This window comes from Vanessa tameamea, chromosome 11, assembly GCF_037043105.1.
Source record: "Vanessa tameamea isolate UH-Manoa-2023 chromosome 11, ilVanTame1 primary haplotype, whole genome shotgun sequence".
Taxonomy (NCBI): domain Eukaryota; kingdom Metazoa; phylum Arthropoda; class Insecta; order Lepidoptera; family Nymphalidae; genus Vanessa; species Vanessa tameamea.
The window spans coordinates 814,077-840,469 of NC_087319.1; the positions used below are offsets into that span (position 1 = coordinate 814,077).

The 26,393-nt window shown below is 33.0% G+C and overlaps 1 protein-coding gene across 4 annotated transcripts in view; it reads right to left on the reverse strand.

Moving 5' to 3' along the window:
* Cpo (couch potato) overlaps positions 1-26,173 on the reverse strand; it is a 225,288-nt gene extending 199,115 nt beyond the window's left edge. For 3 of the 4 annotated variants that reach the window (XM_026640441.2, XM_026640437.2, XM_026640439.2), the window contains exon 1: positions 32-196. The gene's annotated coding sequence lies outside the window, so the exon portion shown is untranslated. Of the gene's footprint in view, positions 1-31; positions 197-25,560 lie in introns of those variants that run through there. The other variant, XM_064216215.1, reaches the window with a different exon arrangement.
* Between the last annotated feature and the right edge of the window lie 220 nt (positions 26,174-26,393).

The following is a 26,393-nucleotide window of genomic DNA, read 5'->3' on the forward strand; positions in this document are numbered from 1 at the left end:
GTTGCCTTTATCCGACAGTAATCCCCGTTACCTAGAAAACAACAGCACATCTCACTAGCACACACACTGCTCTCGTCGGAAAACGCACATGCACAATTTTCCGAACACCAGTTACGGACACCGTGTCGGTCGCGGTAGAGCAAAGAGCGGCACATACAAGCGCTGCCTCTGCGCGCGATAGACTGACGGCTCTCAGGCGGGCTCACGAGCGAGCGGGACGCGCGGCGGGCGTGCCGGCGTTGTGCGCGCGCATAACACTTCTCTCTCTCGCCTCTCGAGTCTACATATAGTCATCTCTTGCCAGCACGCGCGAGCACACCTTTCGTTCCCGAGACAGGTGTTCCGGTCTCTGTGTGCGCCTCGATATAGTAGGCTTTGCTTGTGTGCGCGCTTCCTGCGGATCGTTTTTTATGCCCGGCAGAAATTATAAAAAGTAAATGGAGGGAAAATTAAATAAAACGTTTACAATGAAGCGTTTTCCTGTGCGCTTTGAATGATTCAGTGTGCGCTATTTTTCAGGGTGGGTATTCATGGAGGTTCCACTGTCGGAGTGATTACGATGCTTTTTACGGATGTTTGAGTGACGTAGGTGGGCGTAATTAGGCATGGGGCGGAAAGGCATATTGATTGCGGTAACGCGGCTTTGTGGAAGAATCGATATTTTTGTATTAAAGGTGGCACGCGATGTGTCCGGCGGCTGCCAGTGTGTCCGGACTCCGCACTTCGGACTTCGGGTAGTTAAAGTAAACCTTCGTATCGATCCATTCCGACAAGTTTGACCCTAGTTTATGGCGCGCTGTATAACTTGAGCCACACTTACATCACTTATCTGAAACATTTTACCCAATTGACGATTTTTTTTTAAACCTTCTGTCATCAAACTTGTACTAACTTATGGAAATTTTATAATAATCAACTTTTGTGTTCAAACTTCAAGTCATTTTACATTCCGAAGTCGTATCGTAACATTCAAAGAAGAAAACCCAAAGAAAAAAGTTACCCCTTCCATTAAATATATTAAAAAATACGACTCTATTCTTGTGTAAAATATCAAGTATCACCTTGTAGTTAACAAAATACCGAAATTTTCATACGGAAATATAACTTACTACGTTTCGAGAACAGTCTATCATAGCGGTCGAAAAGTTGAATTCGATGTGGACTATTTAATCTTATTACGAGAAAGCGTAAGCCAAACTCAAGTTGAACGACGGCACTATTTCACGGCTCTTTGTCATAGTAATAGTATTTCGTTGTGCCCAGATGTTGAAGCACTTAGCGGCTTGCACCGGTTTTATTATGAATAGCAACGGAACTAGTATTTTGTGGTTTCCCTGCGGAGCTAGACACAAATTAATGCCCGAGCTTTCAACTAGAAATTAATGTAATACACCCAGGTTGCGAGGCCAAATTGTTGGCATTCAGTAAATTTTGCATCGCGCCACGGGAAGATAGCAAAATTTGTAATTGAATTTTTGATTATACACGTGATAGCCGCCATTATACAATCAAAAACGAAAGAATAAACACGATTAAACTCTTCGGTACAGCGGACACGTCACGGCTTGTGAAAAGAAATCGCTCTGAAACATAAATTGACGGCGATACTCTCAACTGTAGGTTTTTTGATGAACGAAAACACACAGACACATTCCTATTCAACGCTCGATTGAGATATCATGGTCAAATTGATTTGTTTCAAGAGAGATTTGTTTCAACATATAACTCCTATATGATTACCAGTCTAAGTAGCATTTATTTATTTGTTTATTTATTTCATGAAACAAAGAAGGGTTGCAGATCAAACTTTGTCAATTATTTATAATAAAACTGATGCATATTTTCTGTTGTATATTATTCGCAACGCTACGAGTATGCAATGGATTTAACAGATTATATACAAAAACACATTATCTTAATTTATTCTGCTTCATATATCAATGAACCGAATAAGCGTATTTTTCAGTGGCAGTTTGATACATTACAAGTGGAATAAACAGCGAACTCCTATTTTATCTAAGAGCCTTTTCGTAAACAATGATTCATCGTGACATCATACGGCGCGCTCGGTGGCGCCAAAATCGCACCAGTTCATAAGAAACTTTCAAACTAAACGAGTTACTAGAGCTTGTAATTGAATAATAGAAACAAAACACAGCCTTCACAAGTTACACGAGACATATTTTTTAATCAATCCACAAAAAATATTTTCAATAAAATTAAAAAATTGGATTATATTTATTTCTCTTGTTTTATATCTGATCTATTACTTGTGTACTGACATGGTCCAGCGATTAAACAACTTAATTTTGACCGATGATTTCTGGTTGAAATCCAGGCAAACACGTGCTTTTTGTAATTGTTTTTGTGGGGGGAAAATATCGTGAGGAATCCTGCATGTGTCGGATCAAAATTTACCAGTTGAAAAGCTATACATATTATCCTCAGAAAGAGAAGAAGTCTTCTTCTTCTTCTAGCAATTGGAAATTGACATGTAGATTTCAACGATCCAACTAATTAATACCCAAAATAATTTATCCAATGCCAAAAAGCGCAACGTTTTAATGTTATTTTGAGAAGTAAGTGGATTGGGCTGGCAAGTAAAAAAATTGAGCTTTTGTTTGCTTCGACGGTACGAATGTTAACTTGTAAAGCAAAAACCAACGAATCTGGCAACACTTAAACAGATTAAAACGCGTGTAGTGTGAGTTTGAGCTCCTTTTACAGTTTTGTTCGGATGTTTATCTTTATTTAAGGCTTTTATTTCACTTTCTTAATGCTTTAGGATATGTTTTTTTATATAATCACTTTAAGACAGCTGCCTTACATTATATGTAATGTTTACAAAATGCAGTGCTATTAAAATTTTACTTTACCATGTAACATTTTCTCAAAGAACAACGGGTTCTACAAAAAAATAAATGTACGTAGGTAAATATTGGTGGTTACGTTTTCGTAACAATATATTTATGTATCTAAATACAAACTTCCAGATCGCGAGGTACTGGATTCAATACCAGAGTCGTGCCACTAAAAAGTTATTTTCTATCAAAGTACTCTAAGCAGCTACACGAAGTTTGGAAGTGGTCAGTGTTTACACACACAAGAATCAATCCAGACTAAAATATTTCCGATCGGGATCTCTATTAGATCGAGATCTTGTTATCACGAGAGTGTACCACCTAGAGTGCACTTGTTTTTGCACAAACATTTGTGCAGTATACGATGCACTGGCTAGGCTTTCTGTAATAGGGATAACACTATAATATTATGAACTTCATCACTGTATTGAATCAGAATTATGTAAGTCCATTTCTACATTACATTATATGTGTAACAAACGCAAAGAAAATATGGAAACAGCTTTCACTCTTCAAATGTAATCATACGAAGAGTAGAGAAAGGGAAAACTACGGATATATACAGTATTAGCGTAAGTATAATATAAATATATATTTCACTTTTAAGCAACACCAATATGAGTGATATTTCATAATTTCATTCCGTATTAATACATATTGAGTAGATATCAATATTAAATGTATATTGGAGATGAAAACTCCTACCTAAGTCTAAACTTAGTGATTGGATTTGCAAAATATTTCGATGTCTTACAAGCTGGAAATGGGATACGGTGCGGGGTAAGATATCTACTATATTATTTACGGGTAGAGAAGTGATCATAGTCATTAGCCAATCGTAGTCTACAGCTCAACAAAGTCACATAGTCTTCTCCCAAGGTCCGCTAAAGTTTCTGACCTTCCGAATCAAGTCGGGTCCCGAAACAGTCGTCAAATATAATATACCTACAAATCCTTAAACAAATCCATGCAAATTTGCACAATACACTTGTGTATAAACCAATCAAATTGAAAAATGTTATTCCAAAATTGAGTGTAAACATTCGAAAATTAAATACTCGACACCTAAACCAATAAAACGTCGCAAACGATGGTGCTAATAAACTTGTGAAAATATTTCGTCAACGAAAGCAACGGGCCACTGACGATGTGACGAGGTTCGTCCTGTTGTACGGTAACCATGATATTGCTAATATTTATTAATAGGCCAGTCAATAAAGCCCGGGAAGGTCAAGTAATTAGTATCATTATGAATTTTTATGTAATATCTTTTTATCTGTTAAAACTATTGGTTTTCGAATTATTATAATATTTTTAAATGTACCTATTGGTATTTTAAACTATTTGATTTCAGTATGTAAACAAATAAATGTTTCCTAGTTATTCATTTCAACGAAAAATATTTTGGATATATAATTCATTAACGGTAACGGCCTGAGAATTACTTACATCTGGGCCAAGATTTGCTCTTCTATTCGTTGTAACACTATAGATTTGTCTATTCTAAGTTGTCTTTTCAATGTGTTTTAGTAATTTAATCAAAGATAATAAGTTAATACTCACACGTATTTTCTACTAGGTAGGTCAAACATTATTTAAATAAAGGTAAATTTCTTAAGAGGCGATAATCTAGTTATTAAACATTAACCTGCTACTAATACGAATATCATTGTTATATTTTGCAGAATGTCTTTTTAATTATAACGAATACGGCACTCGAAAAACTCACAGGTGCTGCTCAGTTTGGATGAACTATATTTGCTTGAAATACATTGCTACTGAGATATCTAGACTCATTTACTTATATTTAACCTTGATAGGAACTCACTTCAGAATATATCAAAGATATATAATTATCTCTTTAAAATTAGAAGCACTGTTTTGACGAATCAATTATTTTCACCCCCACGAATTATTCACTTCACTACCAACCTCACAAAGTACAGATCTGAATAAAACCTTAATTGTTCATATTATTCCGAACGATCACACCATATACATAAAAAAACGTAGTTCGAAAACAAAAATTTCATTTACCGGTCCGAAAGAGTGTGTGATGTTAATAAAAAAAAAATCGATTCCCACAATCTGTTACCCGTTGAATGGCCACTCTACATTTTGAACCGAGAATTTCACAGTAGCTAATAACATATTGCGAAACGGTCGCACAGCTCCCGGCTCGCTGGTATGGCAACAATTTTAATAAATAATTATACCCCTGGTGCCTTGTGCCCGTGGATAAGCAGGCTTAATTCCCTTTCGCCTCACGTGCTCCTAAGTAGACTGAATTCTGTTTTGATTTGATCGTATTATTTTATATTTTGACTATTATCATATTCATTACATTTTGAGAAATAAGAAATTGCTCAATATGCTTGTGGAATATTATTGAATAAATCTATTCTGATTATATTAGTATTTGTTTATAATTATTTATAACGTCAGGATGAGAGCTGCACTTTTGAAAAAATAACATAAAATATATCAACGTGATTCATGACGTCTATCAAGAGATACCGGGCATATACATACATAAATACATTCATTGATTTAAAAAATTAATCGGCCAAAAATCGACCAAGAAAATAAGTCCATTAATTTTGTTTAATATTAATACAAATAAAAGTAAATCTGTGAATGTCACTGCTGAGCTAAGATCTCTCCTTATGAATATTGTGGATTGGCGGGATGTCGAATAACGTAACTAATAAATAATTATTTAAAAAGGAAGAATTGTTCATGACAATATCTCTTTTCATTAGTGTTAGCGTATTTTAATTCTGGCCATAATTCTTGCCTTGCATTCGATGTGTGCAAAACAATTGTTATTCAGTTATTGTATTGAGTGCCCTATTTTGTTCCTTTTGTAATATATGTACTTATGCTCTAAAGTACACGATAGATCAGGTAAAAATACTACTACAACTAAACAACAGTACCTACTATGCGTCGCAGTATCGCCTGAAGATACTTTAATTAAATGTAGCAATTAATGCGTCCTCTTGGTGTGTTAAAAATAAAGACACTCTGAATTCATTTGTCATTTGTGTGGATTGAAATGGAAAGTCATGAGTCATGGAATAATGACTCAGTCAGAACATTGCCATATATATACAATTTTAACCAGCAAAATCAAAACTGTTAACGACTGTCACTAGCGTTGCTTCCGCGTATATGTTGCATAAACAAGAATATAAGCAAGTTTTTTTTTATTTATTTCGTTGAAAAAAAACACTTTTCAATTAATTAATTAATTTAAAAAAATAACTTTAGTGAATAGTTAAAAACCGAAATGTTTAATATGAGTAAGCTATGCGAATATGAAAGGCGCCAAGAATAACGACCCGTTAAGTGTTTTCATTTCAAACAAAATTCTATAAAAATGTTTTATAAGAGATTTACCATTCATAGTCGTTTTGTTTCCCATCGCATTGAAATAAACGATGCCCACATAAGCGGCACTCCTAAAAAACTGAGGCTAATTGCAGTAAGATACCGTCCTTTGCTAATACGATATGTGTTACACGGGGCGCGGTACGGGGCCAATGATTTTAACACAAATGGTCGGAATCGTCTCAGGGTACTCTCGTTCTTAATTTACTTCGGTTTAAAGTTCAAATCTGGATATAAACGGTGAAACTTCGAGCTGTTCCTGTTTCGGCGTGCCTTAATGGAAATTGTGAGCCGTGCCCGTGTCGTTACTCGCTGCAAATATACATAATGTGTCGTCAAAAGGGTGAAATATACTTTAGCCTTTAGCGGGCCGTGATTTCATTCGTTGCGAATTGGCCTTCACAGCTTTTAAAGTTACTGCCATGAAATTTATGTTAGCCAGTCGGACACCGTTGAGAAATAGAAATAGTTCCTAATTCAAACATTTCTATGAATAGATGTTTGGTAATATTTATTGTTATTTTTTTCCAAAAAGTTTTTATATCAAATCGTGTTTATTGAGAACATAGGAAACAATTGAGTATGTTTATTTTTCGACTTTTGAAAGTTCTATAAAGTTTTTAATATGTTAAAAGATGAATGTTGTTTCAATTTAACAAAATATTATTTAACGCAAAGAGTGTATACAAAAACAATGCATTTATTAAATTCTTCGTACATTATCTACTAAAGAGAAAAATGCTCTGACTTAACAAGACTGCGAGAAAAAACAAAACTTTGCGCTTTTCTCGAAAGAATTTTATTAATGTTTTTGTATTTTTTAAAAGAAATATTTATATAACTACGTCTAAAGATACTTCGAGTTTTTAATAGAAACCTGCGATTTATATTTTCACAGTCTTGAATTAACAAATAATTACAAACAGATCTCAAACATATCTATTAGATACGATACTATACGTTGTTAAAGTACATCCTTCTATTATAATTCGACTTATACAATTATACATAACTGTTGTAACACGAAAAAATGACTTTTGTTAAACTATTCAAAGCAAAAAGCACGTTCGCCATAAATTTTCTTTTAAACCAACTGGTGTAGCTTGCCGGCTACAATATAGGTAACCTGGTAATGTTCCAAAAAGCCTATTAGGGTTACGGCCGCTCGGGCCGCGTATGATAAATGTCAAAAAACAAGCCGCAATGCAGGATAAGAGGATACAATTTGTAACGTACTCTTTTAAAATCGTCAAAATGATACTTGTATTCCATATGAAATAACCTTCTGTTAAATATATTACCTTAAATGTATATATGTATCAGGGTTTAAATGCCGCTGAGTCTAGTGTCTGTTGGAGTCTGTTTTTTTTTTAGGAAAAGGGTTGGTGCCCTTGCTTACCTTGGTTGGACACATGAAGGCTTCCTAACATGCCACGAAGAAAAGATAAATTACACACGTAAATAAGGCCCATGAAAATTTTGTGTGGCTTTCCCGGATTTGAATATCTTTCATTTTAAACTCAACTGTTTTAACCAGGAGGCAATCTTATCACAGCTTTAAAATAAATTTTATTCCTATTCGACTGCAATGAGTCAACTCTTTTGTGGAGTAATGTACTTGGTTTTGACAACACAATCCCAGAAAACATCCAAATTGCCTCTATTTAAATATATTAGACAGTAGTCTCCATATGCTTCAAATGCTAAAATAATATGTCACGTAGATTTCGTATGTCAGAAGAGAGCAAATGTTGGGGCTTCAAATTTAATGTAACCTTGTCAAATGACGATTCAAGACAAGTGCTCCTAAGAGCATACTTGAATAAGGTAAGGTATATTTTGATTAGAAATCTTTAATTTACATGACCAAGTAACACAGGCCAGGCCTACCCAGGTCTACTTTATTGTCAAATTTTGTAAGCGGCGGTTCAGTGATTTAAAGGGCCTACTATTCAATTTTATATTCAATCTGTCGTACCAATTTGTGGAAGTCGATCAATTGATCGTGCTGTACCCACGATTCTACTGAGCTCCCAATTTCTTTCCGTATTGCTAAAGGCACTGCAAGCATGGGTCGGAATGACCATAAATTTACAAAATTTCAAATCATCTAAGTTTTGAATCAAACTACGAAAAAAAGGCTAATTAGGTTAATTAAAATGATAAAGATAAAAAACCAGTTTTCGCAATTTTTTAGGCGTTGTTGCTACGTTGAGTTATTTACTGATCAAAGTTAAGAAGACGAAAAATTTACTTCAATAATATTGACACAGTTAAATATAGCAATGTCCCTACTGGACTCTTCGTTTTAGGAAATGTTCTACTATTCCTCCTCAATGCGGCACGTGTTGTTCTTCACTACCGAGTAAGAGGTTAATTTTAAAAACATCTCAAGCACATTTAAATTCAGTGCTTGCACGGGTCAGAACCCAATCTTTGGTAATACGAGTATGTACGTGTCCTAACCACTGGATAATATTACGAATAATTTATTTGGTAAATATTTACTAGGGTTTTGCAGAAGTTCCTCTGGTTAGGTACCACTACCACATCATATATTCTACCACTAAACAGGTCCACTTAGTATTGTTGCGTTCCTGTTTAAAGGGTCTGAAGCGTCAATAGCGCAATGGTTTACGAGCGCTGTAAAAAGTCGCAGGATCGATCCTGACCCCTTGGGCTATTGTCGTCCCCACTCCTAACACAAGTGATAAGATTAAAAGGAGGGGTAAATAGGAATATTAGTAATTTCTTAATAAATTTGGAGCATTGGTAGTATTCTTTTTTTTAAAAAAAAAGGGTGAGTGAGCCATTGTAACTGCAGGCTCGACATAATAAACACATCGGAGATGTAAGGGATGGTTAATATATCTTATAGTTCCAATGTACTTATCATCATGAGGTGGCCCATTAGCCATTCCACCTACCAACATTAAATGAAATGAAAAAAAATGTAGTTTAAAATGGAAGGGCGCGGTCTGTAATATATTTTTGCAACTATGACGACATTGTAGTGATGTGTAAGTTTACCCAAAAAACTCACGACCAGAGAGCAAATAAACTTCCTGCGGAGGACGTGTTATTAGCATCGCTTCCCCCTACAAATTGAATCAACCGCTCTATTCACAATTCAACACACATTCAATATTGATTCAACTCGACGATTACTAGAACGACTGTCTCAACACTCAACATTTTAAAATTAGAATTCAAATGAACAAAATTTGTTTCAACTGATTGTTTTAATATTGAATTTTTAAAAGGAAACTTTTAGTCGTAATGTTTATTATTACAATTTTATTAATGGCCGGTACCAGTAACACTATAGCCTTCCTAGCTTCCCTGCATCACCTAGACTCCGTCTCAATCTATCATTTTTTTTGTTGATAAACAGATTTTGATAATTATTTTTGTCTTGCGCTTTCTATATTTCCTAAATAGTCCCATCGCAATTTCACTAATTAATTAAGCATCCTTTTTATTTGAAGCTGAGCGTTTAAAGCAAACTATTTCTATTTATTCTAAAAAAATATTTTAACATTTCAAATATTATAATATATAAAAGCATTTTATTGCGTTCAATTCACAGTTCTACTTAATATAATTATTAAGATATATATTTATTATAAAATTGTATACTAATGTAAATAGTTATTGTTGTAACCTAGATCTGTCGGGTCACCATTTATAAACAAGTGATCGTCAATTAATCTTCTTGTTTATAATCAAAACAACGCTAGTACTTAGTAAACGTTAATCCTCCCGCGTGTTTAACTATTAATAATAATATTTTGACATCTTGACGTTGGTAATTATAACATATTTGAATTAAAACAAATACCACATTTATAGACCCCAGTCCCATACAAACAGATTCCTACAGTAAACAGATTGTCTTGGACATTTGTGATGGTGAATTTTAAATTACTATGAAAATTGTACATCTTAGCTGTATTTTTGTTCTAAGCTCATTGGTGTAAAATAACAAGTATCTCGCTTCGTATGGGTTATAACAAAACCTGTAGCGTATGCAATAGTCCTTGAACGCATGATTTTTTTATATAAATATTGGGAACACGACTGTACAAAATTTAGCTGCTTGGCGGTATAATATCTGAGTCTAGAATGTCTTAGTCGGTGGTACCGCCAAGTAACTAGTCTGGAATTCGGAATACCAGAATAAAATCGACTGCCAAATTGTAAGAGGCACACTCAAACGCGAGTTTATAAAAAGCGTAGATAGATAAGATAAAATGTATTAACTATTCCGCTCCTAAATAATTTTCTAAAATTCATCTCCTAAGGGAGTTAAATAGGGGACGAAATTTTGTATGGGAATATATAATTTCTGGTGTAAGAAATATGGAAATCGATATTGAGGATTCTGTGGATTAATTTACATGTTAAAGCTGTTTTGAAAATACATCATCTAAAAGAGTAAAACTTTGTATAGAGGTTCTTAATTTTTTAAAGTAAGTAAAATTAAATTCGGTGTTTAGGCTTCTGCTTGAGTTATAAACAACTCTAATAGGATGACAGGATGTTATGTTAGAATTTAAAAAAAAAAACGTTATCTGGCTTCATAGTATTTCTTTCTGTTAGGATTTCCTATCATAGTTTGTATGCCAGACTTAACTAACTAACAATAATAATAAAAAATTCAAAATATTATACTTGTGCTTAAACCTTATATTAAAACCTTCTTCGAAAGGCGCTGCATCTTCTGTTATATGTTTTATATACATATATTTGTTTAGTAGATTAGTATGTTCTTGAGTTAGAGTACACTACAAATATCTCGTTTATTAATATGGATTACAGGTGCTTCAATTGCATTCGTAAAAGGAATATTATTATGTAAATCAAAATACTTTTTATTGAAGTAGGCTCTTATAAGATTTTGAAAAGTCTTGTTACAGGATTAAATTGGATTCAAAGCTACCACCGGAATGTTCTACCGCGAAGCGATCTCTACTGGCAAGAAACTTAGTAACTATATTTCAACTATTCGCAATATTTATATTTTGTATAAAAATCGACGAGCAACTTGAGAATTGTGTTTAAAGTGTCGCATCTATTTTACGTATGTCTAAAATGTTTGCTTAGATAATTATTTATAACATCGATTTATAAAATACTATTTACTAAAATATCTTACAGCGAAAACATATCTACATGTAATGTTTAGTTCGTATTCAAATAATATGAATTAAAACGATTCTGCCACGAATAAAACTTGTGCGTTTTAAAAGATCCGTCATTTTTTTTTATATATTTCCTTTCATTCACATTTACCTGCTCGTAGACACGAAAGATTTCTATATATATATTTGTCGGCCTTATAATAGCGAGGATCTAAAGATGATGGTTTTCATAGCGGTAAGGGCGTGTAGAACTTAACTAGACTTTTAACTGAGGGATGTGACGTAGATGAATGCGACAAAAAATATAATGAACACCACGATATTATTTAAAATTGACGCATTATTTTAGAAGTAAAAAACAATTATTTTTAAATGTATTGTAGTATATTTAAGTACATATAAATTTATCACTATGAATAATGTTGTTGTGGGTTCACACGACATTTAATACAAATAATATATATTATAAATTAGACATTGAGCAAAAGTTAAAAGGTGATAATCTTTGGAGTCGATTATGTTGAATTTTAAGTCTGTACAGACGAACGAAATCTCCTTACATTTAATAGTTGATCGGCGATTAGAAAGACGCACAAGTTTTACTAGAAATCATATAAGAAAATATGTTGTATAGAACTAAAACAGCACAATTAAAAATAACCTAAGTACACACGATATAAAGTCTGTTTTTGAATGACTTGCTAGTATAACAATACAATAAAATAGCATACAGCTATTATACATATAACCATATAATATCTAATACAGAACAATACGACGTAAATAAGGGTCAATTTCTTAAATATATTTATATACAGGCACAGGACACATAACATCTTAGTTCCCAAGTATCGTGGCGCATCCATATTTAAAGGTATATGTTTCTCACGGCGCCAATGTCTTTCATCGATGGCGACCACTTACCATCAAACTGGTGGCAAAAACGAATAACATGTTAAGGTATGAAAAATTCGCGGTAGTGCGAGACCACGCTTATTTTTGTTAATATCTCAAAAGTGTGCCACTTTATCTGCCTTTTAAAAATCAAGCTCCTCTTTTTAATATCATATTCAAACTCAGAAACACGTAAACTATTTTAAATATACCTATAATCATAGAAAATGAATGTATAGAATATATATCTGACGTAGGCACAACAATTATTTAATAATTACAGTTACGAGTAACACAGACTAATTACACACGAGTCCGTTGGCTTCAAACATAATCAAATGTATTTACTTTTTAGATTAGATTTATATCCAACCTTTCACTCTAACAATTAATTTGTTGTGTTATCGTTACCCTCTGTTTAATTATAATAAATACATATAGTACGTTTAATATTACTAAATACACCAGTAGACGGAATCTATTATTATTATTTGGTCATTTTGAGGTCGGAATAAAATCAAATTGACGAAAAATTTACATAAAATCGTTGAAAGCCATTACATTTTGAATCTACGCGGGAAAATATTGTCTTAATTCCGAAGCATTCCAAAGCAATACGAATAACGTTCGGAAATCGATTACACTTATTTTTATGAAATCGGATACATTAACCAAATAACTATTTATTAAATACTAGCTGTGCCCGCGACTTCGTGCGCGTTTGAATGTAATAAAAAGCGTGACTTTATTATTATTTTACATATAATTCTAAAATAAAAGTAGCCTAAGCTACTCCTTATTACATCAGCTATCTGCCATTGAAAGTCCCGTCAAAATCGGCCGTTCCAGAGATTAGCCGGAACAAACAGACAGACAGACAAAAATTGTAAAAAAATGTTATTTAGGTATATGTACCGTGTGTACATGTTATTTTAATATTACAAACAGACACTCCAATTTTATTATATGTATAGATATACGAGTATAATCTATCTCAATATTATAAATGCGAAAGTAAGTCTTTTTGTTATCTCTTCACGCCTAAACCACTGAACAGATTTCGATGAGATTTAGTGTGGAAATAGTTTTAGTCCCGAGGAAGGTCATGTACTTTTTCTTAATTCACCCCTACGTTAAAATTTAGGGTGCCGGTTTGTGTGCTACAGGTAAAGTTTTATTAATTTCGATATAACTGCATAAATATTTCTTACAATATTTAAAAATATTAATTACATAATTTGATACATAAAATTAAAAAAATACGTTGCATGTATACAGAAACATGTTGATTCGTCATCGAATACAATAATGGTAATTTTATAAAAAAAAAAATAATGTACACTTTTTATATACTTGTTTTATAAATGAATCTTTGTTTATATCGTACTTCTAAAACACCATCATAGATCAATATATAGGACATCAAATCACGTTTTTGTTTAAATAAATAAAAGAGCATCACAATTAAAGATCCATATTTATAAATATTATAGAATGAACTCTGTCTCTCTGTGTATTTTATCTCTACAAAAGCACTGTCTACTATTATAACGTCAAACCATCGAGCTAGGCTAGGAACTAGATAATAATTAAGACACATAAATCGCGGTACTTCCTGGACTATTTTCAGGTCAGTCGAAAGTGCTAAGATATTACAATAACCAGCTAAGTGTACGTATTATCAAGCGAACCACAGCGGCTAACCCTATTAGCTAGAGAATTTGAAACAAAACGCGAAACACTAGTTAAATGCGGGCACGAGGCCTACGCCGCATCCAAATAAAATTAATTAAAAGTTATTCGCCCCCAAAGCCTTTGTAAACAAATTTAACAGAGGCAATTTCTATTAGCAAATTTTTCGCGAAGCTCTCTATATAATGTTCCACGGAGAATAAAATATAGAGTTTTTGTTTTACTCAGCTTAGTTTTATATCAGAAGGTACTTTATACATTATAATCCATTACGTAACATTAGACTACCCATCATGCAAAATGCTTTATACTTAAACAGGTGCTCTTCTCTCCGAGAATAAAAAAACATTTTCAAACATTTACATTCCGACAGATAACCTTCACATAATTTTGCCTGTCCCATTTAAACCTTTCATAAGGCTTACAATTTAGGTTACAAAAAGAAAAGAGCTTAGACCTGGCCAAACCCTACAGCATTGACAGTTAGTCGTCGTAGGTCGACAGGTCAGCTGGTGGCACCCCACCACCCGGCGGTGAAAGGGTGGGGTTGTTGTCATAGCAACCGCGCCCCACAACACGCCGCCGTGGCGCCGACCGTTCTATACGAGCGTACTTATTATATATGTATGCATGTTTTATGAGTTTGTTGGTACCACGAATGCATCATAGGCGTGGATAAACACACGCGCATTGAAAATAGTACACACCTTTTTAATATTTCAAATGTACACAGTGTTCGGTGGGTAGGCTAGGTTCTGTACACCTTTAGCTCATTAGTATAAATGATGTTTGTTGATATTTGTCGGTTATTCGTCACAACTAAACAAATAAATAATTATATTCTAGACTCGTCTATACCATACTTAAAGAGTTCATGTTGAATAACTTTAAATGTAACAATACTTAGAACTAGTAACTGTACTAACATAGAAGTATCGATTTAAGTAATTGGAGTAAAGTAGTAGTTATCCATACGTTATGGCTGAACTAGTTTTATAATTCTTACTCCTCGTACAATTATTATAATAGGGCCTCAAAAACCGTCTGACATTCGATCTTTAAAAACTAACTTGTGGGTCACATGCGAAACTTCGAATCTATTCAACAGATTTTTACAAATTTCGAAACCTATGACTGGTTTAGTTTTGATTTAATTTTTTTTTTAATACTGCCCTAGCTCCGCTCTCTACTCGGCCAGTATTTTTGTCCGCTCTCTAAAATGAATTATTTGTTAAATCGTAACAATTTAGTAAATTACAGTCAAGAATCCTCTTTAATATTCAGCATATCTAAAGCTGAACCTCTTCAAAATGAGACAAAAATCGTATATAAGATATAACAAAAATAAACAGTCTATAAATGTCCCACTGTTGGGCTAGTTCTAATCACAACCTCCTCAGATTATTCCACGGATAAAATTTTCCTCAGGAATTTCTCTTCATAGATTTTTATAATTGCTATTATTCGATACAAATAAACATCTCTTCTCGGAAGTTTATGTGTAAATTATTTCATATGGCGCGAGGAAAAACACTAACTCCTCGGTAATTGCAAATACAGCGGTATAAAAACAACATAATATAGTAATTGATGCCATAAAAGGATGTTTCCTCAGCACGACCATTACTATAACGAATTTTTGTATGGGCTACCGTCCGCCGCACGCATACCTACCCTTATTACAAGTTAAGACGAAACGCTTAGGAATTTTCTTTGTAAAAACTTCGAAAGCGAACCTTTCGAAGTTTTGTAATGTTCTAATCATAATCATCGGGTTTTTATTTAAGTATAAAAGTTGAAAATATTAAACGAAAATAAAAAACCGGCCAAGTGCGAGTCGAACTGGCGCACAAATCCTTCCGTACTAGTATTTTTAAAAACGGGGTCAAAAATCATGTCTGTTGTACGGGAGCCCCCTTAAGTATTTATTTTATACTGTTTTGAGTTTATCATTAAATCTCTATCAGAAATGCATCATCTGAAAAAATTTCAAGTATCTAACTATAACAGTTCATAAGATACAGCCTGGCAGATGAACAGGCGGACGGACGGACAGCAGTCTTAGTAATAGGGTTCCATCATACCCAAAGGTAGGGAACCCTAAAAATGACTCAGTATTAACAACAAACAAGGTTTAAAATGTAGTTACAAGTTACATATTTTAAGTATACATACTACTAGTGAAGATATCGCACAAATTGTTTCACCTACACCATTTTTTTTTTCTTTAAGACACAATAGGGAATGGAACTTAATGAATACATCACTAAATGTTCATTTCAAGTCATACATTATGCTAAAGATAAATCGTGAGACGAATGCAATGCAAACGTGACTATTTGACAGTATTTGGACTTCGAAATACAAATAAAAAAAAACTTATTCGAAATAATCTACGTACGTATTACGATAAACTACTTCGTAAAGAAATATATTATTCCATCGATCGTAGCTTAACACGATGTTGGTACTTAAACATTAAGCACAAAGCTTTTACGACTTAACTGACTTGTAAGTTTAAGGAAAAAGATCAAACGAAAATATAACATTAAGTTTTTTTACATTAAAGATTAGTAGCAACGTATTAAAATTTAAGCGTATCCTGATAGGAGTGGAAATAATAAGACAGGAATTCTGGATTGAACCTGCGACTTTCACTCCGCAGTCATTATTCCTTTTACAGTACTACAAAGAGGCTTTATAACAAGATCCTAAAAAACGTTTAGACTGCCTACTTTGCTCAATTTAAAAAATATGTATAAAGGAATGTTTTGTTCTAAAGATTACTACAATACATATAGAACGTATACGAAGGTGTGATCACTGCATTTACTATACTATAAATGTAGTGATCACACCTACGGAATTAAACGATCTCTTTCTGGCTAGCTTTGTTATATGCTGTGTTCGTTAACAATTTCAAAAAATTGTAAACAATCTGAGAAAAAATCCTGCTAAGTATCTTTCGCCGATTCTTCTCAGTACATATTATTTTCTTTTCCAAACCGGCGGTAGTTTTTACTTCTAATAACTTCTGAAGAAATGCTTCTACATTGAATGAATCAATTTTAGCATGAATTTAGTCAATACATTATTTCCGAGGCCTATTTTATTCAATAACTTAGCCTTCATTATACATTTAATACTTTTATTTACGTAACTGTTACGATAATCTTTCTATTAAAATATTCTTTATTCACTTAATGAATAACAATAGTACTGAGTTCCTTGTCAGTTCTTCTTGTCGGTATATTAATTTAAAGCTCAATATATAAAAATAAATATAAGAAAAATAAACGTTAATAAATAAGAAATACTATTAGTTACAAAGTTATAAAAAAGCGTTGAGCTAATATTCTTTATTATACGATACATTTTTATTTGTATACTAGGTATTATATACGCATAGTATTTATGAAAAAAAGTTGTAGTTTATAATTAAGTACATATATTTTGATCCACGATTTACAAACAGAAAAGACAAGACAGATCATTCAAAAGCAGTGATGACATTGCAGATGTAGCCGGAGCGCTTTGGACGAGAGAGGCAGAAGAAAGAGAAAACTGGCAACATTTGGAGGAGGCTTTTGAAGCAAAAGGCCCTTACATAGAATAGAAAATACATGAATAAAAAAATATATTTTAAAAACAACATATTCAATACTAATACATAAACGATGTAACTGTTATATATATATATGCTGTATTATTATTATTTATTTATATATATATTGATAGTCTATAATTATATAATATATATTATTACATGTGTTTATTGGGATATAGTTGTGTGTAGTTTATTATTATATTTTAGTATATATATTCCTATATTATAGTTATTATCTCCTACATATAGAGAGCTACCTTTATCTGCCCTCACCTGTTTCGGTATAAGCTTCTATCACCAAAGGTAGAGATAAGACCGCCACTTGTAAATATTATTATTTTTGATTTCTCTTATGTATTCATACGTTGAGCATTAAATAAATATATAAATATACATAAATAAATAAAAAAGTAACTATAGAGTATCTTGTTCAGTACCAGTTTAGATTTACAGTCTAATTTATCTTTTAAAATGGCGATTTAAAACTGTTTGTATAGGCCTACTTGAATAAAGTTTATTTTGATCTCTACTCGTATATTGCGGCTAAAGTTTGAACTTAAAATCATCATATTCGTGTTCCGCAGTGACACACAAAAACTCACTCCGAATCTCACTCATGAAATGTTGAAAACTGACTTACGAATTTTATAACTATTATTATAATAATAAATCTTAATTGACATAGTTTTTTGTACATATATTCAATGGCACCCTAAACTAGGAAGACCCGTACCTTAGTGCCAATGCCATTCCATACTGTGGTTACATTTTTAATCACAATATATTACTTTGTACACGTATATACTTATCCAAAATAAAAAAAAAATTCACTTAATAAAAAAAACAGAAAAAAACAAAATTTACTTATACAATAGCAGTTTGTTTAACTTAAAATACATACTTTATACGTGTGTGTATGTTTGTACTATAGTCACGTGTCACGTACCACCATCTGTAGCTAACATTTCACGATTACAGTCAACAGTGAGTTTTGAGTTTGAGTATTGAATAGCTCAACAGAACCCAAATGTAAGCGTGAAATACAACATTTCATACAACAATACTTTTTCTTTATCTTCGTGAATAATTAACTATACCTACACGAGTACGAATTAAAAATTAAAAATGAACTAACGAGTTCAAGATACTTTAATATGCTAATCTACTTAAACGTGTGATCTCAACTCGGCGCTGTATATAAAATGTCCATGCTACAGTTTGAGTTATTTTAGCTATAATTACAACGTACAATTTCTAGTGATGCTTGCTTACATGAAAATGTTCACATAAAAATGCTCTTATGGAATAAATGCACTACATTGAGTCTGTATCCGATACATGACTATGTTGCACAAATATAAACAAACGAAATTACGTTTGTAAACATTTCAAATTTGACACATTTTTCGTACGCATTAGCAAATATAATTTATACTTGTTTTTTTTTTCATTACTTGAAAAAAAATGAAGTTCCAAATTTGAAAATTAATTATTATAATACTTATATTTTTGCACCTATCTATGTGTATAAAATCATTTCCCTGACCAACTATTATAATGTATTCTCATATCACAAATGTAGAAGTAGCTTTGTCTGTCTGTCTGCTTTATGCTGTTCCAAGGCAAAACCTCCATTTTGATGAAATTTGGTACGTAGAAAGATTGAACTCCCAAAGAAAGACAAGCTATTTATGCCTAAAACTGACGACAAACCCCTAAAACACAAGCGTAGCCGCGAGCAACAACTAGTCCTAAGTAACCTTACTTAGCGTTTAATCTCATCTCCCTTATATACGTTACTTGCAAACATGATTTCTTATTCTGAGAAGAGCGCCAAAGAAATAAATTAATAAAACTATTACTTCAGTTCCGAATTTTCTTTACATAGCTTACGAATTTCGCATTATCCACAGACTATAATAAATATATTAAAAAAATAATAACGAACGAAAGAAAATATTAGTGTGTGTGTGTGTGTGTGTGTGTATCTGTGTTTGTTGTGACAGCATGTATACATGGAAATATACAGTATAATTATACAACTGGCTTAATCCATCTATACTAAAATATCGATAAAAGTTCGTTTGTATGTAGGGGGTAACGTACTCAGTTAATTATTCATTTATAATAATGTTTTCAGAGTAGAAAGCGACATTACTCCTGATAGGGTATAATTTATATTTATATTATATAATTTTCTTTATTAATAAATTGCGTCATGCGAAACCGGGTTGCTAGTACATTGTATAACTGAATCCATGTTCGATTTGAAAAAAAAAATGTTGCGTTAAATAGTACATTCAATGAGTTATAGACTACATAACATCACCTACGAGTATCAGAACGTAAACGTAAGGGAGTAACTGCGTGGCATCTTCATGCCATAGGCGATGTCATACCAATTTGCCATTTACTTGCTGGTAGGACTCTGTGCAAGCCCGTCTGAGTAAGTAAATTGCACTCATGATATATTCTAGGCCAAACAATACCATTGTGTTCTGGTTTAAGGGATGATTGAGTAAATGTAACTGCAGGCACAAGGGACATAACATCTTCGCTCTCAAGATTGGTGACGAATACGCGATGGAAGGGACCTTTACTAATTCTTACTGCGCAGGATTTACTCGTATTACAATGTACAAGGGTGAACAACCTCAGATGCACTCCCTATCCCCTAACTCTCATAATCCGATTGGAGAACAATCTAACACGACCGAAGAGAATTCAGGTGTAGGGCCAACGGCTTTCTGAGAAATTGTAAACCATAAGGCCGACATCCTCATCCTTACTACTATAAATTTCAATCAAGTCAGGCCAATTGAAAATCATAAAACTAACTTATGACTCCGACGACGTTGACTTTTTGGGCCGACTCTGGAGCACCAAGCAACTAAACCAATCGCGCTGCCAATGTATAATAACGAACGACTAATCTCTGAGTATAAAATAAAAGACAGATGCAGCAAGCGGAACACTATAGTGAAGCAACGAAAGCGAATACAAAATTAAATTCCGGGAACGCTTGCGTTTGCGTCTATTTGCTTGCGTTTCATAATAAATATCTTTGAGAAACAATAAATAATACTCATTCGCTAACTACATATACATGCAAATTAAATATTAACAATCATAGTTGCGTGGAGCTGAAAGCGACACGTTGATGTACGTATTGTTGAGACCAATTCTGTCGCGTTGACAATTCTTCATCGAAATAGGTATAAATGCGTGCAACACGAATATTAAAACTACTATTAAAACGTTTCAGACTGTCGCATCGCCCACGCAACGAAAATAACATGCGATTATATTTATGAAGATATTTCATTTAAAAAAAAAAACGTGTACCATCGACCACGTATTTATAAGCTTTCCGTGACTCTCTATACTTTTCCTTACCTCGCCCTTAAATTAAAATAATAAAAATTATTTAATGTAAAAAAATATAAAGTAATGTTTGAACTTCATTGTAGTTACATTTTTAATCGGATAACGTGTGATTTAGTATTATAATAAGTACGTTACGTTCAGTAAATAAAAAATATTTCGAGGTCAAATTTTATTATAACGTTCTGTATAATATATGTAAAAATAGATTGGATCGATGAAAGTTTCTGAATTTTTATTTTATTATGATATAGCTGGGTGGCCATATTGGTCACCAACGGCCATAGACATTAACGCTGTTATAAATATTAACTATTCCTTACATCACCAATGCGCCAACAACTTTGGGAGCTAAAATGTCACGTAATGTTGTACAGTCCCTTGTGCCTGGAGTTGCACTGGCTCTACCACCCTTTACTAGAACACAACAATACTAAATATTGCTGCTTGGCGGTTGAATATATGATCAGTAGGTGGTACCTACACAGACCCTACCACCAAGTATATTTAAATAACATATTTCCTTACGATTCGTACCTTGCTAGCGCTATACAATCGGTGGCTAAAATCTCTAAACCACCGTCAACGGAAATTGGTCCACGGGTCAGCGCGCGCGCATAGAGGAAATGAAATCGCGTCCGACACACATTGATCTATTGTACTGGGTGCGGACGCGCTGATTTATATTGTGATTGGCAGTTCACATTGGGAGGTCATATTTTTATTTATAACTTAAATTGTGTTTTTCAAATGATACACGCCCTTTGCATACATAAAAGTCTTCAATGAATTGAAAATAAACGTTACTTAAAATAACTTACACAATAATCAGCAACAATTTTCGAAAATTATTATCGAACATGCAATAACTTAAATATCATATGCACTTTCTTTATAAAATATAAATATGACCAAAAATTGTTAGTTCCTAACATCTTCACAAATGACCAGAAATGGTCTTCCAAGTTACAAAATACACTTCTGGGTTAAAGAGGATGCCATCTTTTTGCAAAGAACACTTGGAGCTTATTCCAGCAAATTGGGATAACCGAGCACGAAATGAATTCGGTTGAAAAATGATTGCACTTGTAAAATTCGTTTGATATCGATGTATTCGAACCACATTTTAACTTGATTACTAAATCAAGTAACAATAAAATTTTCGTTACTAATGCAATTAATAGCTATTTCTGTTTTGTTTGCAATTTTAACAAAAAACTAAAAGTATAGTTGTCCGGTCGTTGAATTCTGTTACGGTATTGCATTTAGCGAATTCGAAATCGCAACCGGTGCATTGGGTCAGCTCACGATGCGATTCGGACCGGTGCCCGCGCGTCCGCTCTTAGCCAATTTAACTCTTTTGTTGTAAATGAAAACAATAAACAACACCTATACTTAAATATTACATTACATTAACAATTAAAAAATAATATTAAATTTTAAACTAAAATACTACTGCAAATGTGTTCGCAAACAAAAAAAAAAACCAAATACATTCATATATGACAAAAAAAAAGAATAGAACCGAATTGATAAACTCCTTCTTTTTTTAAATCGACTATAATAATCGTAGAGAAGTAACAACCTGGAACCGTCTACGTGTCTATGTGTAATAAAGGACTTATCATCATTTGAGGACAATGTTTAAAGCTTGCACGCTACTCCGAAGCGGATTGCTGGGTTGAGTACCCAGTGCACAAGTGCACACTCAGTGCACATATATCCTTAATCTCATAATCAAATGGGGAGGTCAGTTTTATTTTTTTATTTTATAGGTGGCAAACGCTCAGGAGGCTCATCTGATAGAAAGTGACTACCACTATCCATGGACATCTACAACACCGGGGGACTTGCAGATGCGATGGTTTTTAAGAAAGTTGTAGGCTCTTTTTTTGAAGGTTCCCAAGTGTGGTGACGGTTTTTCCGAATCGTATCGATACGGAAAAACCACACAGAGTAGTGCGAGGCAGAAAATGTTGTAGATTTTCGGACATCTGGGTGGTTCGGGTGGAACTTGGAGTTTTGACGAGATGTCCAAAGGTGAAATTCAGCAGGCAGGATTGATCTAAACCATTCCCCGCAACATACCCCGTAAAATATGCGGTATAAGATGTAAAATGATCCTACATCTCTACGCAAAAGCCAAAGGATCAAGTAATAGGATAGGGCTTATTCGTCGATAATTCGAGCCGTTTTGCAGAAGCGACCAAACCAAGGCTGGGACTTGCGACTGGGTATGAGGAACGAAAAGTTTCATATGCTGAAGCACCACAGTCAGCATCAACGTTAGGATCAACCGACGAGAAACAAATCTACTTCTACCTAAACCTCTAAAATGATGGTGTTTCTCTACTATATTATGCAAGTATTATACATATAAGCCTTCTTCTTGAATCACTCTTATCTATTAAAAAAACCGCATCAAAATCCATTTGGTAGTTTGGCAGCGGAAAGCGATTTGTCTTGGGACAAGGTATCCGTTTCTATAATAAAATTCCGCAGAAATTTTTAACTTTGCCGTTTCTTAAATTCAAATAATTTGTAAAAAATACATTGCTAAAGAAGGGATATTATTCAATACAAGATTATACAGATGATAAAAAAGCAAGGAGTTAATACTTGTTGACTTCCAGGCAGGAGACATAACATACATATATAATTGTATTTAACTAACATGACTGTATTTTTAAATATTGAAAAAGAGTAACTACTGAGTTTCTTGTCGGTTCTTCTGGGTAGAATCTACATTCCGAACCGGTGTTAGCTTCGCTTAATATAGTTTGTTAAATGACGATTCAAAAATGCTTATAAAAGCCTACTTGAATAAAGTATATTTTGATTTTTGATTTTACAATGTAGTGATCATGGGCTAAACACTGCGCTCTTCGGTGGGCCGATACAAATTTCCTAGAAGTTCTTCCTTTGCGTGTGAGGTCATGTGAAGTGTAAATAAAATCGTGACTCTTGAACTCTTTTAAAAGTTTATTTATAATTTACTCTAAAATATTAACACAAATTTTTATTTTTTGAACAATTTACAATTCAAAGGGCCTTTTTTTCATTTTAGGTTACATATTTATGTAAGGCTTTACGTTAAGTGTTTTCAAACAGCCTTATTTCAGGAGACGGATTAAAAGATTTGTGGACAAATTTGCGCGGTGGGCTTTGCCGTGTAAAGGTCACAGTACGGATTCATTGTTTGTGTTAACCACAAAGAGCACGGCCATTGTTTTCTTTCTTTGTTTTCTATTGTGTACTCCGAAGAATTTGAAACAAAATAATATATTGCTAAAATAATTGATAATTGCCATTAATTAACGCAAGATAATTAACACAAGTTAATGTAAGTGTATACTATGCTATAGTACTGTACTGTATTATACAGTACTGTATAGTACTGTACTATACTTTTTTATTACCGAATCGCAGTAACAATATGAGCAAAAAACTGAATTACTGTCGAGCACGCGAACCGCGCCCTATTACTCCATTCCGACCGAGTTTCGTTGGGGACTTAACTGACGTTACAGCCGGTCTTGTTTGCTTTCTAAGTGATCGATCAAACATTAAAACGCGGCCTAATGTTCGGTACATATCGAATAATACTGATAAATAATTTAATTACTTACAATATTCAAGGTAAAATTGTATTATTCGATAATGTTTAAAAGTAATTTAGTTTCACTAATTTAAATAACAATTGCATACGATAAATACGAGTCATTACGTCATTATGTTAGGACAAATATTTAAAATGACAATAATATTAAAACTATCGATTAAATCAATGTTTATAATGTAAAGTCATGATGATATTATGCTGTTTCCGTGACGGAAGTGCGTGATAGGGTGATTGTTAAAAGTTATATACGTATCTACTTCTTTACCGGTTTATTAAGTACCTACGATTGAAAAGAGGCAAAAACAGGTAACACCAGTAATAAATAAATAATTTTTATTAATAAAATTTCAGAATAATGATACCGAAAACATCATAACTAAAACGAAAAAGGTTTTAATCCATTTCTGGAAGAGTGATTTAATTCTGTCACGGAAAAAAGTCGTTTATGTTGATCCAACAAACGTTTGTTTGACTTCCTGTCAGTTTGTTCAAGTTATCACTTTGTCATGGAAATGTGTCGGCAAATACGTGCTAATGTATTTTATTATCGGTTACCTACCCATAAAATTAATGTTTCTCGTACATAATTACGTATTTCAAATTGTGTTGATTACTTGGTCAATATAAAATATGGATCTATTCACTTACGAAAGCGCGTCCTTCCACGTTTAATTCAATAACTTTTAATAAAATCAATTTAATATATATTTTTGCTGTCTTTACTCTCACGCACACTAAGACATCTTGTAAGCACGTTCCACACATGCTACTGCACGCCGATTATAATTCAACGTGGAGGGGCGCACCTTCGTGTAAATAGATCTAATAGTACTCTTATTATTATGAAAGCAAATCGTCATGATAATTAATCTGTATCACGGCAAAATACAGTTGGAAGGATTAGCGACATAATACTTACACTGTATCTTATAGATAAATTATGTAAATAATTAATAAACTTACCAATACTTCTGTTCTCCGTCGTAATCGTTTGTATTTATAATAACTTCTATAATACTTTATTTCTCGTATAATAAATGACTTTAATATATTTATTATAAAACGTTATCGAATTTTCGTAATATTTAAAAGTAAATACGATGTAAAAGGGCTTTAATCCTACAGGCACAGTAATGATATGTAGCGTAATATGATTTTTATTTAAATTCTAAACCATTCTTAGTTTTAAGCACGAGTTTGTTACGCGTAGGTTAGACGCAACGCGATGTCATAATAAGGATATTATTTATAATTTTTTGTTTACATTTCTAGTTGATATTCTTCATGTTCATTCAGTCTTGTTAGGTTCAAAATATATATTTCACAACACAACGTCAATTTATATCAAAAATCACTTATTATTACGTTTATTTAGTCCAAATTATGGCGGCTGTTTAGTTTCAACGAAGAAACAGATACCGAACACTGCAAAATTCTGGTGAAAAGCAAGAATATTAGTATTATTTCTGGAGCAACACCACGAATAGTTCATCTAAAGATCTTAGCTGTGCTTACAGAAAATGATTGCTTTTCAGTTTTGGTGTAGGGTTAGACAGTATAAATCCATGTTTCGATGTTACAGATGTCAAATTTCGCGCACATGCGCACTTCTTGTGTTTTGACAGGTTGGGGAAAGGGACGGTCGATAAAGCAGTGTTTTGATAACATTCAGTGGAAATGATCTGTCTCGAAAATGATTACAAGTTATTTGTAATATAAATAAATAAAATACTTTAATTATAATTTTAGTTTTATACAAATCGAAAATTTTCTTAACTTATATTAATTATTCTTTC